The following is a 14,762-nucleotide window of genomic DNA, read 5'->3' on the forward strand; positions in this document are numbered from 1 at the left end:
ATACATACTGCATAAATACAAACATCATACATATATAATACACATATATATACACATCATACATACATACATCATACATACATAATATATACATATGTACATCATACATAATACATACACAAATCCTTAATATATACATGCACACATCATACATAAATACATCATACATACACACATCATACATACATAATAAATACATACATCACACCCCCCTCCCGTCCTCGGTCAGTGCACTTTTCTCACCTGAGGCAGCCATATTGGGGTCAGAGGCCGGGCACGTCAACTCCCATCTGCTGCACACTTTGCACCATAGCCCACTTCTTCCTCAAGCCGAGGAATGGACACTCAGCGCCAGAAGTTTCGGCCAGGATCATCTCAGGAGTTGGAAGCAGACGTGCGCAGCTGCACTGGGCAGCCCCTGCGCCTTCCCCTGCTGGGAAAGGGGGAAGGAGTGACCGGAGGAAGGGAGGTAGAGTGGCAGGAGGAAGGGGTAAAGAGCGGCCAAAGGAAGGGGATAGAGTGGCCGGAGAAAGGGGGTTAGAGCGGCTGGAGGAAGGGGGATAGAGCGGCCAGAGGAAGGGGGATAGAGTGGTTGGAGCTGCAAATTTAAAAAAAAAGAATTTTTAAACATTCCGCCAAGACAGACAGCCCACTGGACGGCCCGACCAACTGGGCATATGCCCGGCGTGCCCAATGGCCAGTCCAGCCCTGATGGCGAACTATGGCCACGTGCCCACAGAGGGGGCTCGGCGTGCCACCTGTGGCACGCGTGCCATAGGTTCACCATCACTGGTCTAGAGTAACAAGTAATAATAGAGTTCTGGGGTGATGTGCTATATGCCAAGGGACCCCAGTAACCAAGGCATTGGGCAGAGAGCCTCCAGGAACCAATCCGCAATTATAAGTCAAAAGTCATGAGTCCAGTCGTGTATATAATGTCTAGTAAATAATGTCTAGTCATGTACAGTAAACAGTTATGCAAGTCAGTAAATGCATAGTGTATTATATGTATAGTCAAAAGTGTCAGTTGTGTATAGTTAATTATAACATGCATAGTCCAGTAATAAAGTGCATAGAAAAGGTCCTTACAAGTAAAGTAACAGTATATGTACAAGTTATATATAAACAACAATCCAGTTCACAATCCTGTTCAACTCAAAACAGAGCGTGTATGGACTATTATACAAAGACTCTAATGTTATTCGTTATTTCACCAGCCTGAAATGGACATTTGTGAATAAAATGCCTCAGGACTGCATCTGGCCCCGCGGCCACTTCGTTCCTCAAGCCTTACAGAAACGACTTATGTTAAGCAAGGGGGTTTGTGATGTCCCATTACAGGTACACGGTCCTGTACTACCTTAGGCCCTGTCATGTTGAGTCCTGCAGGGTCTCCCCTTGTTCTCCTGATGGTTTAATAAATGTGTGTGTTCCTTTAATGCATAGACAGGATCCTATGTCTAGATAGTCTCAAGGACCTGTTGGAGGTCTAAAGGACCTGTATGTAAGTTGGTCACATGTTATGTTAAGTCACACGATCTGTTGTCAGATGTACTCCCAGAGAGCACAGCTTGACCAATGGGCTTAAGTCCAACCCCCCACTACAAAAAGGGGTGGCCATTTTGCAATTCTCTCTCTTAGCTTTACAATCTGCTGCTGAGAACAAGTCTTTGCTAAGGCGGCAAGCACCCCAAAGGTTACAGTTTCCAGTAAGTCTACAAGTCTATGTCTGCTGTCACTACATCTAGTCAAGTCCTGCACATAGTCAAGTTAAGTCTAATTACAAGTCAAGTTAATTACAAGTATTAGTCCAGCAAGCTGCAAGGTCCTCTGGGTCCTGGCCACCTCTCTGGGAAATATGGCCTTAGCTGAGAAGATAATTACAATTGTCTTCTATTCAGTAAAGCCTCCGTTTGACCATAACAGGTTGTGGACTCTTTATTCACTACTAGCCTGTGGGATAGCGTAGAATCCGGGCGTGTGGTGTTCCGGAACCCGAAAACCACACTGGTGTCACGAACACATAGGGATTAATACCATCCGACCCCCGGGGTTAATAACATCAGATCCCACCACTCACACCGCAACACCCGTGGTCCCGCCATTCACCCGGTGGGTCACCACAGATAGATAGATATGAGATACATAGATATGAGATATATACAGTGACCCCCCGACCTACGATGGCCCCGACATACGATCATTTCAACATACAATGGCCTCTCAGAGGTCTTTGCATGTTGAAGGCAGCATCAACATACGATTCTTTTGTATGTCGGGGCCATCGCATAAACGGCTATCCGGCAGCGCAGACTGCTTCAGCTGCCACCGGATAGCCGTTTACGGTGCCCCGTGTGGTCCGCTGACGATCACTTACCTGTCCTCGGGACTCTGCCGCGTCCTCTCCATCGACGTCATCCCGTCGCTGTGCACGCCGTCCCGTCATCCAATAGGAGCGGCGTGCGTAGCGACGTGATGGCGGCGACGGAGAGCGAGGATGCCGGGGAAGCAGAGGCCTTGCCGGAGCAGCAGGGACACCCCGGGGACGCGGCGACAGCGATGGAAGGCAACATCCCGGGCAGCGGTGACGAGCGGTGACGGTCCGGAGCAGCGGAGACAGGTGAGTATAACCTCCTATACCAGTGGTCTTCAACCTGCAGACATCCAGATGTCTGCCGTTGGCTGTCCGGGCATGCTGGGTGGTGTGGTTTTGCAACATCTGGAGGTCCGCAGGTTGTAGACCACTGTCCTATACTTTACATTGCACGGATCCTTCAACATACGATGGTTTCAACAAACGATGGTCCATTTGGAACAGATTACCATCGTAAGTTGAGGGAGCACTGTAGATAGATAGATATGAGATATATAGATGATTGATAGATAGATAGATAGATAGATATGAGATAGATAGATAGATATGAGATAGATAGATATGATATAGATAGATGATAGATAGATAGATAGATAGATAGATATGAGATAGATAGATATGAGATAGATAGATATGAAATAGATAGATAGATATGAGATAGATAGATATGAGATAGATAGATAGATATGAGATAGATAGATAGATAGATAGATAGATAGAAATGAGATAGATAGATAGATAGATAGATAAAAAAAAAAATAGAAATATCCGCAGCACACCGAGTAGTAAAATCCAAAAAAGTGGTTTATTCCATCACAGTGAGGGTGTCCAGAACAACGTTTCAACCAGCTCCCTGGTCTTTTTCAAGCTCAGTATACAATGTGCACATCACACAATTTATAAGGGTACTCATCAAGTACCTAGATAAGTGTCAATTAATTCATAAGATCAAATACAGTGTACAAATAAATCCATGAAATGAAAGCAATCATATACATCTATATCAAATAGTGAAAATACATAAATAAATACAAAATAAATTCCAATGTATACATAGGTGCTATACAGTGCAAACCAACACCTTAATAGGTGTCTGATTGTTTAAATAAAACACCTGTGTACAGATTAAAAACAAAAGCAGTTCCCTGGACCTTTTGTTGTATCTCTGTTACTTTTGCATTGCTCTTGTATTATGTTTTGATGGCATTTTCAATAAAACCTCTTCTTGAATTAAAAAAACAAACAAAATGAGTTGCTAGGGGAAGCTCACTCACCGGGACGAATCTAGCTTGCAAACAATGTAAGTGCGCATGCGCGGCGCGTCTTTCCGCCGCACATAGCGTGAGACTCAAGACAACTTCCTGTCGCTGTCTATGGACGTAATCAGAGCGCGTCCGTTAGCATGGAAACGCGTCGCCCGACATCAGCGCATGCGCAACAGACACCAAATCTCCGAGACAGAGTCTCAACAGGAGGTACCTGTCGCGCAAGCGCAGAAACTCAGGCACATAACACAAATGAACAGGTAGGTATCAATTATGGGAGTAATTCTGCCTCACTCATATTTAAAAAGAAAAGATAAGGAAGAACGAAAAGAAATCACAAAAATTTAAAAAAAATTAAAAATTTTAAAAATATATAAAAAAAATATTATAATGAAACAAATATTAAGGAAATAAATAAAATAACCAAAACATATGTTACAGTCCCGGGGCGCCATTCAATCAATATGAGTGGTGATACCACAGCCTGGCAAAACTTGGGTTAGATGTTGGTGTATGTCCACCGGCACATTTCTGTAGCAGATAGCGCACACCTGTGGGTCCGGGTCCCATCTCATCCAATCCCTTGGCTTATGATAATGACATGTCCCCATTTACACCTCCCAGTGGACCCTCCAGTCACATTATGCCCAGGTACCCATGCACTCAAGGCCCTATTGCACTGGGCCAAATATAGCATTCCCCCATCTATGGACCTATAGGGACTAAGTATTAAGGTAAAAAATGAAAATGATGAAAAAATAAAATAAAATATATATATATATATATATATATATATATATATATATATAAAAAATAAATAAAAAATGAAAAAAATAAAAAATACAAGAAACAAAACAAAATAAAATTGAGGCTCTCCCAAATCACACTGCCATATGTGTACTATGCTGCCCCTGCTTGTAGTGCGATCTCAGACTACTCCATAACAGAATTAAATTCAACAATTTATTAAATGCAAATAAAAAGGAATTTTTCTCAAATTCTTGATAAAGTCCGGTGAGTAGAGAACATCCTCCCATCCACAAACTTTCCTTAATATTTTTTTCATTATAATATTTTTTTTATATATTTTTTTTATTTTTTTCATTTTTGTGATTTATTTTCGTTCTTCCTTATCTTTTCTTTTTAAATATGAGTGAGACAGAATTACTCCCATAATTGATACCTACCTGTTCATTTGTGTTACGTGCCTGAGTTTCTGCGCTTGCGCGACAGGTACCTCCTGTTGAGACTTTGTCTTGGAGGTTTGGTGTCTGTTGCGCATGCGCTGATGTCGGGCGAAGCGTTGCCATGCTAACGGACGTGCTCTGATTACGTCCATAGACAGCGACAGGAAGTTGTCTTGAGTCTCACGCTATGTGCGGCGGAAAGACGCGCCGCGCATGCGCACTTACATTGTTTACAAGCTAGATTCGTCCCGGTGAGTGAGCTTCCCCTAGCAACTGCTTTTGTTTTTAATCTGTACACAGGTGTTTTATTTAAACAATCAGACACCCATTAAGGTGTTGGTTTGCACTGTATAGCACCTATGTATATATTGGAATTTATTTTGTATTTATTTATGTATTTTCACTATTTGATATAGATGTATATGATTGCTTTCATTTCATGGATTTATTTGTACACTGTATTTGATCTTATGAATTAATTGACACTTATCTAGGTACTTGATGAGTACCCTTATAAATTGTGTGATGTGCACATTGTATACTGAGCTTGAAAAAGACCTGGGAGCTGGTTGAAACGTTGTTCTGGACACCCTCACTGTGATGGAATAAACCACTTTTTTGGATTTTATCATTCAGTGTGCTGCAGATATTTCTAATTTTTGTTTATATATGGATCCCTGACCCGGGTCTGGACTCTGCGTGCACCAATTCCTGTTTTCTGTTTGGGTGCTGCTCTCCTTTCATTTTTTAGATAGATGGATAGATATGAGATAGATAGATACAATGCAAATAAAAACGGCACAACCAATGTCCAGAAGAGAAATGAAATTAGGGGTGCCCGCATAGCTGGAACCTGGGTCCGTCGGTTCCTCAATCCAAACAATAGTAAATATGATGCAGCACTCCACAAGTTGCAAAGAAGGTGGTTTTATTCCATCATGTGCATAGACAACGTTTCACCAGCCTCACGCTGGCTTTTTCAAGTGAATCATAGTGATACTGGTGGGTATTTATAGACCGCCCACCAGGTCATGTGACATAGGTAATACATGATTGACATATGTAAACAAAGAGGTCATCAGAGAACATTGTGCAATCAATAATATAAACCATCATATATATACAGTGTTACATTCATATATAAACATCCGATCATCATCTGGTATAGAGATACCGGTATTAAGCATAATAAATCAAAAGTGCACTAGTAGTGATCTATAATTACGTGCCGAGACGTGAATGCCTTCCGGGGTCCTGCCGCGATGTATCCCGATCACAGGCGCCAAAGCGCCGGGAGTGGTGTGTGCATCGCTGTAGAGTAGAAGCATTTCCGGGTCCGGATGGGACGTAACACCAGGAGCGCGTCCTCGCATCCATGGCAACCCGACTCCGGACCGAGCCGTGGCTAGCGCATGCTCAGAAGAGTTCCATTATCTGTCAGTGAGGATTTTATCCATGCGGTTGCTAAGGGCAACCTCAAGATTTGGAGCCCAAGTCCAAGCATCAGGGACTGTATTCCTTCTTGTCCACTTACCTTCTCTTTTGTCTGCTGCCTTTACATACTGCGGTCGGTTGCTAGGGGCAACCACAAGATATGGAACCCAAGTCCAAACATCAGTGACTGCATTTCTCCTTGTCTACTTACCTTCTCTTTGTCTGCTGCCTTTACATTTTAGCTTTCACTGAGACTTTGTTTGCTGTCCCCCAGGAATTGATATATTATGCCTTTATTTAGTGCTGGATTTACCATATATGAATGCCGAGCAAATTCAACCAATCTATATATACACCCTGTGAACTGTGCGGCGATATTGATATGGTCTCAATTTGCGCATGGATAAAATCCTCACTGACAGATAATGGAACTCTTCTGAGCATGCGCTAGCCACGGCTCGGTCCGGAGTCGGGTTGCCATGGATGCGAGGACGCGCTCCTGGTGTTATCCATCCGGACCCGGAAATGCTTCTACTCTACAGCGATGCACACACCACTTCCGGCGCTTTGGCGCCTGTGATCGGGATACATCGCGGCAGGACCCCGGAAGGCATTCACGTCTCGGCACATAATTATAGATCACTACTAGTGCACTTTTGATTTATTATGCTTAATACCGGTATCTCTATACCAGATGATGATCGGATGTTTATATATGAATGTAACACTGTATATATATGATGGTTTATATTATTGATTGCACAATGTTCTCTGATGACCTCTTTGTTTACATGTGTCAATCATGTATTACCTATGTCACATGACCTGGTGGGCGGTCTATAAATACCCACCAGTATCACTATGATTCACTTGAAAAAGCCAGCGTGAGGCTGGTGAAACGTTGTCTATGCACATGATGGAATAAAACCATCCTTCTTTGCAACTTGTGGAGTGCTGCATCATATTTACTATTGTTTAGATAGATAGATAGATAGATAGATAGATAAATAGATAGATAGATAGATAGATAGATATATTAGATAGATAGATAGATATGAGATAGATAGATAGATAGATATATCGGATAGATAGATAGATAGATAGATAGATAGATATGAGATAGATAGATATGAGATAGATAGATATATGGGATAAATAGATAGATATAGATAGATAGATAGATAGATAGATAGATAGATGGGATAGATAGATAGATAGATAGATATGAGATAGATAGATAGATAGATAGATAGATAGATAGACTGGTGAAACGTTGTCTATGCACATGATGGAATAAAACCACCTTCTTTGCTATCTGTGGAGTGCTGCATCATATTTGCTTTATCTAGATAGATAGATAGATAGATAGATAGATAGATAGATAGATATGAGATAGATATGAGATAGATAGATATGAGATAGATAGATATGAGATAGATAGATATGAGATAGATAGATAGATATGATATAGACATGAGATAGATAGATATGAGATAGATAGATAGACTGATAGATATGAGATAGATAGATATGAGATAGATAGATAGATAGATAATAGATATGAGATAGATAGATAGATATGAGATAGATAGATATGAGATATATAGATATGAGATAGATAGATAGATAGATAGATAGATAGATATGAGATAGATAGATAGATAATAGATATGAGATAGATAGATAGATAGATAGATAGATATGAGATATATAGATATGAGATAGATAGATAGATAGATAGATATGAGATAGATAGATATGAGATATATAGATATGAGATAGATAGATAGATAGATATGAGATAGATAGATAGATAGATAATAGATATGAGATAGATAGATAGATAGATATGAGATATATAGATATGAGATAGATAGATAGATAGATAGATATGAGATAGATAGATAGACTGATAGATATGAGATCGATAGATATGAGATAGATAGATAGATAGATAGATGTACATAATGATGCACAGCAGCACTCCTAAATACAATTTAATGTGTGGCTTATTCAACACTAAGGGGGAGATTTCTCGTGTCCAGAGGAAAAGTTGCTGGAAACAGACGCTGTACCAGACCATCATTATTCCAGTATTATCACATCAATCATTACATTTTTTTGCCTGTCATTACATTTTGTCTGTGATGTTTTTTGTCATTACAGGAATATTCTATTGAGGGTTACTTGCAGTATATTTACAATATCCTGGAGCGGCGGGGCCCACACGTCTGTCAGGGTTCCAGCTATTAGTCAGCCCTTCTTAAAGGGGAAATCCACTGCGCTAGAATAAACACAAGTGGCAATAACCACAAAATGCAGAAAGCAGAGCAGCCAGTAAGTCAGTGTGTGTACGGTGTGTAACCTAGATAGTATATAGATACACAAGAACACAAACAGTGAGAAGGATTGGGGGATGTCCGAATACAAGAAGTCTAGGAAGGAGCAAGTATCTCGATTTACCTCGAAGTAAATGATTTGCATACAAGGAGGATGCTAAATGGTCGGCTCAGAAACCCCGTATGTGGTGGAACATGGAAATGGATAACCTCAGTGGTTTTGGTCTAGAGGGGCTTGTTACATAGAGAGCGTGAGATTACGGGGAAACATGTTGAGCAGTGTTTTCCAATCAGGTTGCCTCCAGCTGTTGCAAAACCCTTTTGCAACAGATGGAGGCACCCTGGATGGGAAACATTGTTTTAGAGTAATAGTAAGCAGATGAATAACAACAAATATGTCAGTCTAAACAATACAAAAAAAAAATCAGTCTCTTAAGGGGGTACTCCGCCCCTAGACATCTTATCCCCTATCCAAAGTATAGGGTATAAGATTCCTGATTGCGGGGGTCCCAATCATACATCTTATTCCCTATTCTTTGGAAAGGGGATAAGATGTCTAGGGGCGGAGTACCCCCTCAAGAGACTATTAGGGCAAACCTTAATCCCATTAAAATATAAAGTACTATTAAAAAAATAAATAAATGGGCAACCAGGAATGTAAGTCCCCAAATTTTCCCCCCTTGTATCGAAGAACACTGTGAAATAATGTAAGGTACAGTAAGTGATCACGGTGCACAGTACAGTATATATATATTATTTATTTATTTATTTTATTAACATTATTTTATTTTTATTTTTTTATTAAATGTTATGTATAACAAATTTGGAAGGGAATATAAAAATATCCATTTCCCCCTCCTAATAAAGATTTTTAGAATTTTAAATGTTTTCTAATATGCGTCGTATTTCTGTGGAGATAAAAGACCATGGTGGTGATTCATCAAGACTTGTGCTGAAATTTATCAAATTCTGTGAAAAGGGAAAGTGGAGTAGTCGCCCATAGCAACCAATCAGATCGCTTCTTTTATTTTTCAGAGGCCTTTTCAAAAATGAAAGAAGCGATCTGATTGGTTGCTATGGGCGACTACTCCACTTTCCCTCTGCACAGAATTTGATAAATCCCCCCATATATTTTGCTTAGTGAAAAAGGAGCGTGGCCCACATACACATACATATCTGATGAAGTGGCCAACTGCAGAAAAAACGTGGACACCCCTGTCCTATAACAAGTGACGTCGAAGCTGCTGAACTGTTACCATCCGACAAAGATACCTGATAAGAGACTGAGCAGGGATTTGGGCCTAGTCATCCAGCAAGGACAGGGAGGCAAGGAGGTAAAGGGACTAAAACCAGAGGAGGGAGAAGGGTTCTGGGCACGTTATAACATTTAGTTGGGTTGTACAATTGGTATAAGTCTCTGGCCTCCTGGGCAGTTCTGGTGTAAGGCATTGGAATAGCCGTGGTGTTTCATGAAAAAATAAAGTGGCCAAAAATCAGTAGTCACGTATCGACAGGAACAGCTCTACACTGTGGTAAACTTGGTAATAATACACAGCTTCACAGTAGTTGTCAAAGACACGGCCCCCTGGTTCACAGTACCAGATGTGCTTGTAAGGAGACCCCCTCTAAGTAGCTGACTGGAAGGCAAAATAATATATGGGAGAATGTTAGTTATATAGTTCCCTCCTTTACCCTTGTGAGATTTTAGGAAGGGAGGACACAGTCTTAGAAGGCTTAGCTGAGGAAATATTCACCGGTTGGCTCCGGTTAGGTGAATTTAGGAAGGTTTACGTACTCACGGATGAGCAATTTAACACTTAGCAATGGCCTAAGGCAGGGTACAGATCTAAAGGAGAATTGACTTGTTAGCCATAGGCTAGCCTAGTGGTCTCAAACTGTGGCCCTCCAGATGTTGCAAAACTTTAACTCCCAGTATGCCCTGACAGCAAACAGCAGGTACAGTTCAGGTTTAGTGCAATTTTGCAGAAAGATCCTATGGAGAACCACAGTTGCTTCTCGCCACTTTGGGACTTCTTGACTAAATGTGACTTGACTGGTCTGAACTGATGTGGACCGGAGTGGCCAGAGGATCTTCACTTACGTTATCCTCTTCTTTGGCTATGGGTCCCGACGGCTCTCTTGGCACTTGTCCACAAAGTTGACTGGAACTTGATAGACAGACAACCTGGTCAGCGGGATCCTGGTAAAAGGTGATGTCGGTCAGGAACTGGAATCTAAACAACTGGGTCTTTTAGGTCTGTCCTCATGTGGTGAGGTACAGGTCACACACCAGAATTCTGGACTGGACCTCCACTCACCCTCTTCGTCGTTGCACAACTCCTGACTGACTAACTAGCTTTTCCCCGTCTAGACAGACCTGGGGGAGCAGGGCCAAAATGCACATGTGATTCTCTATGCACCCTCCTGCACAGATACAGTTAACTTGTTCATGACAATAGAAAATATAAAGACATTAACTATATGGCAATAAATTAGAATACATTACAAAACACTTGACATGTAAACCTAAAGATGTGGGCTCATAGCGGGACTGAGCTGTGCCGGTAGCTATAGAGCCACGGGTTTAGCGCATGCTGGGAAAGAGTTATACATTGTATATCTCCTGCTCAGCAACAATATACAGTAAAGCATGAATTTGTATAGATCGCTGGATTACTGTAATCCCCTGCTGGGTTAAGTGCTATGCGCTAAACCAACAATGAAAGAGTTAAGTTGCACTGCAAAGCAGCGCAACTGAATTCTTTTCTCACTATAAAGTAAACCAACTGTACCCACGGCTGTATAGCAGGGGCCCGCTGCTTGGAGTAGGAACTCCCGGCATTATAGTAATGGGAGTCCTGGCTCCTGTATACAGCAGTGCGCTATGCACCGCTGTATACTACATAGCCAGAGGAGGTAGGGAGTGTTGCTATGCATCACTACTTTTCTCCTACCAGTCTGTGGGTCGGGTGCCCTGCATCCAAGGAGTGGTACTCTGAAGTGAAAAACTGCCACAAAGTAAAAAAAAATTGTCATTTCCACAAAAAAAATCCCAACAAAAATGCGGCAAAAAATCAGTGGCAATTTTTGTAGTTTTTTTTTTCCAGGACAAAAAAACTCCCGAAAAATACTTGTGTGGAAACCTAGCCTAATGATCCATGATCTCCCTGCAGCACCTGCATTATATGCGATTCAGCAGCCGCATATAATGCAGGTGCTGCAGGGAGGTCGCGGGGGGTCTCAGCAGCGGGCCCCCTGCGATCAGACATCTAATCCCATATCCTTTGGATAGGGGATAAAATGTTTTTGCCCGGAATACCCCTTTAACCTCATGTTTTAAGCATATTATTTGTATCTTTATAAGCAACTTTATTTTTACATATTTAACTTATAAATTTAACCACATCTAAGTGTCGCATTTTTTTATTTTTTGTAAACCGCTGGGTAATGACATTACTTGAGTGCACTTCTTTCCTAGCGCCAAAAAAGTATGACTCTCTATTCATTCTGAGAACAGGTAGGAGGCATGTGGTACAATAAATGGGGAAAGGTAAATGTGAGATATACTTTTATATATATATATATATATATATATATATTTTTTTTTTTTTTTTTTTTTTATTTATTTTTTTTTTTTTTTTAAGAATGCTGCTATATGTAGGGAAGTGAGACAGGTAGACTGGGTTAAAGGAACCTAGGGAATTTTAGGTCAGCAATATATCCACCTGCTTTATTGATGCAGAACAAAGATCAGATAACAGGTAGAAAAAAAACTTTTTACACCTACAGCACCCCCCGGGATACCCCCCCCCCCCCACAATGCATTGTGCACATACATGTGGTACCTTATATGTCTGGAATGTGGAAGCTATGAACCTGAATATAATAAAGCAGTCAGAGTAACAGTCAAACCCCATAGAAGTCAATGGAAACTATTGAAAACCACAATGAGCATGTCAACTTACCCTGAACATTTACATGTTATACACAAGCCAGATAGGCTGGGTTATCTCAGTAGCTGCATGGTGGTGCTCTGATATTGAGAAATTTACTCTTCACAGTAGTCAATGGAAATTCCCCAGAACCCAGAAGTCAAGATTGCCTGAACAACTACATAATATACAAGCTGGTCATCTTTCTTGTCATCCCCGACAATAACAGTGGTCCAACTGCTTTGAATAATGATCAGACTATAAATCTACTTGACCCTGTTGCAACTAGTCATTCATATCACAGTTTTGCCGAGGACCGCTATGGGCACTTGCAACTACCCCAAACAGTTGCATTATATAAAAAGCAGTAATACCATTGGATCATTGGAGCAAAATCAAACAGGTCTAAATGGACCAGGCTAGATTGACCAGGTGGTCCTTTTTTTTTACTAGCGATCTTCTATTTTTTATACAATAGAGCAGTGAGAGCAACAGTCATAGTCATAACCTATAGTAGTCAATAGAATTCACCCAGAACTATAATCGACATTTAAAATTTTCAGGATGATTTATATAACACATGTCAAAAAGGCCGGATCATATAAGAAACATCGCAGTGGACCAACTGTTTTGATGTTGGTGAAATGACAGGACAGTTTACCATTCATAATGAATGCAAATTGCCCAGAACTGCAAAAATGTCACATTTTCATTCAAGAGTTCAAAAATATACAAGGATAAGAGGCTGATCATCCCAGAAATATCACTGTTGTCCTACTGTTGTGATGATGAGACTACTTGCCTTTGTTTCAACTTGACACATATCGCTTTGTTTTCCTAGTACTGCCGTGGGCACAGACAACATCCCTAAACAGTTGTATTTTTTTGATATGTAGCTTCCTAGCTCTACCATTGCTCCTATACATGAACGTCTGCACAGCTGCACAGTTAAATATGTTTTTTCTTGGTCATGCACCACCAGAAAATAAGGATTTGTCATAAAATTTGAAGTTAATGTTGACATTATCATCATAAAAAACTCCTGAACAATCACATCCAGTTTACAGAAATATAATTTAATATTTAATATATATATATATATATATATATATATATATATATATATATATATATATTTAATTATATAATATATAATTTTACCGGCCCCACAAATATTACCTAATAGTACAATCACTATTATTTTATTTAGTAAATAAATGCAGCATTCCAGGTGGAGGAAATAAAAAAGTGGTGGTTTATTCCAAGATGTAAAGACAATGTTTCAGCCTCGTGCTACCTTTTTGAAGTGAGGCTACTGAAACGTTGTCTTTACTTCATGGAATAAACCATCACTTTTTTTATCTCATCCACCTGGTGTTCTGCATTTATCCACTTACTATTTTGTTGGACCTGGTAACCGCAGTCCTATGCATGCGTGCACCCCTCTTGATTATTTTTCTCATTTTTTTTTTAATGTGCTGCCTCTATTTGAACTTTTTAATATTTAATAACTGGACAACCCTGAGGAAACCCACACAAGCATGAGAACATACAAACTCTACACCTTCTGGTGCCTCTGTTTGCTGCTATTAGTCCAAGTCAAACCCAAGACCCAAGTGCTGCAAGGCAACAATATATGGTAACTGCTGAAGTGCTGCCTTCTATGTACAAGAATATACACCAGTAATAGCATAAAACCACCAGCCTAAAGCTTACTTTGTAGTTACGCAGTTTTATACAGGATGTCCTATGTGTCCTGACCAGGACTCAAGTCCTGTAGGAGCACATGGGAACAGAGTTCCCGCCCTTTTTCCACAGCTGGAACACTGTTTCCATTATCAGGAGTCATGCAGGACCAGCCCTTGAGTGAAAATCTTGGGTGAGTTCCCACACTTTTTTCTTGACTCCTGGTCCTGACACCAATGAGACTTATGACCATGTCACTCTCAAGACCAATTAGGAAAAGTCATATACTTGCAAAAAAAAGCAAATAGAAATTACAGCACTCACCCCACTCTGGATATATCTTCATAAGCCTTATAAACATTGTGGCAGGATAGGTAAACACAGACATGCAGGGGTGTCTTAAACTACAGATGTTTCACACCTCTCAGGAACTTTTTCTGGGCCAATCTGTGAAGATTTATCCAGAGTGGGTGAGTGCCGTGATTTTTGTCTGCTTTATTTGCAAGTTTATGGATTGATTTATGGTTGATTTGTAAGCACCACCG

The 14,762-nt window shown here is 40.6% G+C and overlaps 1 pseudogene; it reads right to left on the reverse strand.

The window, feature by feature from the left end:
- Positions 1 to 11,699: 11,699 nt before the first annotated feature.
- On the reverse strand, positions 11,700 to 11,823 carry LOC130363475 (small nucleolar RNA SNORA17; annotated as a pseudogene).
- Between the last annotated feature and the right edge of the window lie 2,939 nt (positions 11,824 to 14,762).

Source organism: Hyla sarda, chromosome 3, assembly GCF_029499605.1.
Source record: "Hyla sarda isolate aHylSar1 chromosome 3, aHylSar1.hap1, whole genome shotgun sequence".
NCBI lineage: Eukaryota > Metazoa > Chordata > Amphibia > Anura > Hylidae > Hyla > Hyla sarda.